This window comes from Bison bison, unplaced genomic scaffold, assembly GCF_000754665.1.
Source record: "Bison bison bison isolate TAMUID 2011002044 unplaced genomic scaffold, Bison_UMD1.0 scf7180017864531, whole genome shotgun sequence".
Lineage (NCBI taxonomy): Eukaryota > Metazoa > Chordata > Mammalia > Artiodactyla > Bovidae > Bison > Bison bison.
Window position 1 is genome coordinate 6,619,813 of NW_011495081.1, and position 5,533 is coordinate 6,625,345.

General features: G+C 39.3%; 1 protein-coding gene across 2 annotated transcripts in view; it reads right to left on the reverse strand.

The window, feature by feature from the left end:
• Positions 1-5,533, reverse strand: part of LOC104982443 — a 133,675-nt gene that overhangs the window by 73,186 nt on the left and 54,956 nt on the right. The gene's annotated exons all lie outside the window — the stretch shown is intronic.

Consider the following 5,533-nt stretch of genomic DNA (forward strand, 5'->3'; position numbering starts at 1 on the left):
CTTCCAAGGAGTAAGCGTCTTTTAAATTTCATGGCTGCAGTCACCACCTGCAGTGATTTTGGAGCCCCCAAAAATATAGTCTGACACTGTTTCCACTGTTTCCCCATCTATTTCCCAAGAAGTAATGGGACCAGATGCCATGATCTTCGTTTTCTGAATGTTGAGTTTTAAGCCAACTTTTTCACTCTCCTCTTTCACCTTCATGAAGAGGCTTTTATGCAAAATCACATATATTAAAAATCACATGAGTGCTCAGTCACATCCAACTCCTTGTGACCCCATGACTTAGAAATAGTGCTTTTCCCATTTCCATATTTCATGAAATAATTTTATTCTAACATCAGTTTTCATCACCTAGGACTTTTTGGAGTCCATTTTCAAGAGAACTTCATTTTCATTTCCATCCAAGTTATTTTAGATGGAGCAATTTTGAGTCTGTGTATGATGCTAATATGAAAAGCTTATCCTAAACCACAGTACTATTTTCACATACCATTATAACTGTTGTGGATTTTTCCATTTATTTATACTTATATGTATATTCATGACTTTCACAACATAATCACATTGCTTTGTAAAGTGATTTCTAGAAGGCGCATTTATGATAAATTCTGTGTGTGCATGTTTGGTTGCTCAGCAGTGTCCAACTCTTTGAAACCCCAAGGACTGTAGCCCACCAGACTCCTCTGTCCATGGAGTTTTCCAGGCAAAATATTAGAGTGGGTTGCCATTTCTTCCTCCAAGGGATCTTCTTGACCTAGGGATCAAACCTGTGTCTCTTGCATCTACTGCATTGGCAGGCAGATTCTTTACCACTGAGCCACTGGGGAAGCCCCATGATATATTTAATTCTTGCCACTATGAAATCATACCCAAAGGAGTAATTCCTAAATCAGTGCTGGGAACCTCCCTAAGCACTGAAAACTAATGTTGATTTAGGTCAATTCAGGCTAATGTGATTTTTCAAAGTAAAATAATTGAAAGAGAATCCCATAACATGAGAGAACTTGAAAGATCTCAACTTATTTTCTGAGGAGCAATTCTGGGGCAGAAACTCAACACATCTTTTAAAAAAAGTTTTTGGAGTACAGTTGCTTTGGCACAGTGGTAAAGAATTCACCTGTCAATGCAGGAGATGCAAGAGATGTGGGTTTGATCCCTGGGTGGGGAAGATCCCTTGGAGGAGGAAACGGCAATCCACTCCAGTATTCTTGCCTAGAAAATTCCATGGACAGAGAAGCCTGGTGGGCTACAGTCCATGCGGTCACAAGGAGTTGGACACAACTAAGCACTCACACACACACACACACACACACACACACACACAGATGCTTTACATTGTTGTGTTAGTTTCTGCAAAGTGAATCAGCTATATGTGTGTGTCTATGTAAAATCCCCTCTTTTTTGGATTTCTTTCCCATTTAGGTCACCACAGAGCACTGAGTAGGGTTCCCTGAGCTATACAGTAGGTTCTCATTAGTTATCTATTTTATACATAGTATCAATAGTGTATATATGTTGATCCCAATCATCCAATTCATCCCACACACCCTGTTTCTCCCCTTGGTGTCCATATGGTTGTTCTCTATATCTGTCTCTATTTCTGCTTTGCAAATAAGACCTATACCATTGTCCAGATCCCACAATGTGCATTAATATATAATGTGTGTTTCTCTTCCTGACTTACTGCACTCTGTATGACAGTCTCTAGGTCCATCCATGTCTCTACAAATGACCCACTTGCATTCCTTTTTATGGCTGAGAAAACCCAGCACTTTAGTTCAGACTATAAACAGCTTATGCATAATTTTATCAATCCCAAAGTTTTTTATGATGTCCCCCTGATTCTCATCTTTCAAGGCCAAGTTCAAATGTCCCTTCCTCTTTGAAGCCCCTCCCCCAGGTAGTTGGAATAATTCATCTCTTAGCTCGCACTGCACACCATGGTCCATCTCTCATTGTTTTCTTTAGCCTGCAGACAGGGTGCTTGTTTTAATTACCCACTGGCAGCACCTTGCTTTGCAAAGAATAGGTTCCTTTTTTCTTTAACAAATAAGAGAAAAAAACTTTATTCTTTTCTTCTGATTATAAAATTATTACATATTCATTGTAAAAACTTCAAATTTCATAGAGATGTTTCAAGAATAAAGTCCACCTCCTAAAACTCCTCCACTGTTACATTTTTCATGTATTTACGTTCAGAATTTTTATTATGTGCACACAGCACATACATACTCATACATGTACATACACATGCATACACATTGAGGTACATTTTAAAGAGATGCCCAATCATGCCATAGCATGTTTTGTAACTTGATCTTATCACTTAATAAATTATGCACTCTTTCTATGTAAAAGAATACAAATTCATATCGTAATTGTTAAAGGCAGCATAGTATTAGAATATCAAAATATACCTAATCATTCTCATACTGATGGACCTTCAAGTTGTTCTACAATTTTTTATAATCACGTGAAATGCTACAAAGACAAGTCCTGAGATTACAGCTTAGAAAAATGATCATTTTCTTAGGATAAATTCTGAAAAGTAGTGTGACAGTTCAAAAGGGTATAGTTAATGTCAGTTTTAGTTACTCCCAGCAAGAGTGCCAAAAACAATGCCTGTTCTCCCAGGTCCTCACCAACATTAGAACTACCACTGTTTTTAATCCTGGCCAAAATGAAAAACATAAAAAGTAACATTTCACTGTTTTAATCCCCATTTTTATACTCATGTGTTTGAGCATCTTTTTGGTTAATTCAATTATACAATTGATTTATTGCACAATACAACTATCTATATTATAGTAAATATATTTGAATACAGTGCACTTGTTTATTATACAGTGTAATTTATCCATTGTATTGCATTATAATGCATCATTATTAAGTTCCTAATAAATATTTGCAGAATAACAATAGCTAACACTGGTTATGTGCAGGCCCCTGTTCCAAGGATACCTCTACATGGTTACCTCCTCTGAGCCATCTGGGTGCATTTATCATTGACTAGGTGAAATTACAAGATGCTTGCTCCTTGGAAGAAGAGCTATGACCAACCTAGACAGAATGTTAAAAAGCAGAGACATTACTTTGCCAACAAATGTCTAGTCAAAGCTATGGTTTTTCTAGTAGTCATGTATGGATGTGAGAGTTGGACTATAAAGGAAGCTGAGCGGTGAAAAATTGATGCTTTTGAACTATGGTATTGGAGAAAACTCTTGAGAGTCCCCTGGAGTGCAAGGAGATTCAACCAGTCCATCCTAAAGGAAATCAGTCCTGAATATTCATTGGAAGGACTGATGCTGAAGCTGAAACTCCAATACTTTGGCCACCTGATGCGAAGAGCTGACTCATTTGAAAAGACCCTAATGCTGGGAAAGATTTAAGGCGGGAGGAGAAGGGGAGGACAGAGGATGAGATAGTTGGATGGCATCACCGACTCAATGGACTTGAGTTTGAGTAAACTCTGGGAGTTGGTGACGGACAGGGAGGCCTGGCATGCTGCAGTCCATGGGGTTGCAAAGAGTCGGACATGACTAAGCGACTGAATGGAACTGACTGAGGTGAAGGTTGTCATTTAGTTTGAATAGTGGTGTTTGAATAGTGGTGTAGTATTTTTGAAATATGATAACTTTTTGAAAGAATAGTAATATTTCAATTATACAATATTAATTGTATAATTAATAATTATACAATTATTGAATAATAATAATTGAAAGTAATATTAAACACACTTTTTCTCATTCTCCCAACAACCTCGCACAGCTGGCACCATTACAATTCTCACTTTGCAGATGAAGGAACTGGTGCAGGGGGACTTGGGCGAATTCTGAAAGAATACAGGTCTAAGACACACAGTCACAGTTTGAACCCAGGTTTTCTGATTCCAAAGCCTCTATCCTCAACCACGACACTGAACCGCTAGTAATAGAAGCCCCTGTTAGGTACACTTAATGTCCCCAGACAGAAATAGTAGCTGGCTCACAGGACTGGTCTCTAAGTCAGAAGGGACACTTACACCTTTAAAATAAAAACACTACGAGTTAGAGACATACCAGGTCATTGGAAACCCTCATGCTTCCATCCAGCAGTTCAACCCTTCTTCCGTCAGACACAGGAGAATCCCTGAAATGGCCCAGGGCTGGACAGGGTTGTGGAAAGAGGCGGGGGGAGGGGATATAGGAGGGAGGGAAGGGGGGACATGGGGGCGGGGAGATTCCTGGCATACAATGGCAGGAGAGGTCAGGGAGCACCAGTACCCTCACGGGCTGGACCTGTTCCAAGTAGAAACCTAGACTAAGAAGCTAACAATTAGCCAAGCAAAGAGAGCGGGACAGAGCAAAGTCAGGGAAAGGAAGGGTGAAGGAGAGAGGGAATAAATAAGGCAACATTTTCTGAGGTTTTGCTGAAGACACGTTAGAGAGGGTTCTGGGATTTATTTTTAAGCAAGAGGCTAAAAGAACGCAAAGGCAGAAGAGAGTATAGTGTAAGGTAAGTGTTCAGGGGATAGAAAGTTGTCCTTATGTCATGAGCACCGAGAGGAACTCTTGAACGCAGAGGGGGCATTTCAGGGACAAGGAATCCCAAGACCAGCTCTAATCAAAGCTCTAGTAGTCTTTGTTCCCCTTGTCACAGTGAGGAAGATGAGTGGAAGCTAGAAGAAGGTCTGCACCTGCCAGCCTTGCTGAGTCTGAAATTCATTCTCATGAACCAGGTGTGAACACCTTCCAGAAGATGAGGTCAGAAGAGCCTCAAAATGAAGAGAGATTTGTTTTTAATATTAAATGTAAAACGTGCATTCCGTTTGACCTAGAAAATTCTCCTTCTGAAGGAGAGATCTGATTATGGATAATATTAATGTTATTATAAATAATATATATGTCCAGCACTCACTAGTGTGCTTGGTACCCATATGAAGGTACCTTCCTATAATCACACATTATATGGCTATGAAAATTAATGCTTGGAAAGAATACTTATATACATTAAAAGATGTCCATGCTATTTGGTAAGTCAAAGAAATTGAAGTATGAAATAGAGTATTATTAAATTCTTGCAAAAGAAAAAAAAATTAATGTATGGAGAAAAACACCAAAGTGTTCATAGAGGTTATATGATTATTGATGAGTATGGACTTACTGGTGATTTTGACTTACCTATATTTTCTAAAGCTTCTACAATAAACATTTATTGTTTTGGAAATAAGATAGAAATCAAGAAGTCAATTTTAAATGTTCCTCCCACCCAGGAAAAAGACCCAGAACAAGTACAGTGCTGGCTGTGGTTCCTGGCTCTTATTTCTATGACTTGGCTTGTTCCCAGGCACAGAACTCAAGGTTGAGTATCTGAAGGTAAAGACTGAATCCTCACATGGCCCCTGTCCACTGGAGCATATGCTTCTCAACCTCTCCATTCAATCACCACTGTTTCATTTCATTGAAAAAAAAGTATTTGAGTCCATTCATTCTAGTGTGTGTCGGGGGCGGGGGGCTGGGAGGGTCGGGGCTTCCCAGGTGGTGCTAGTGCT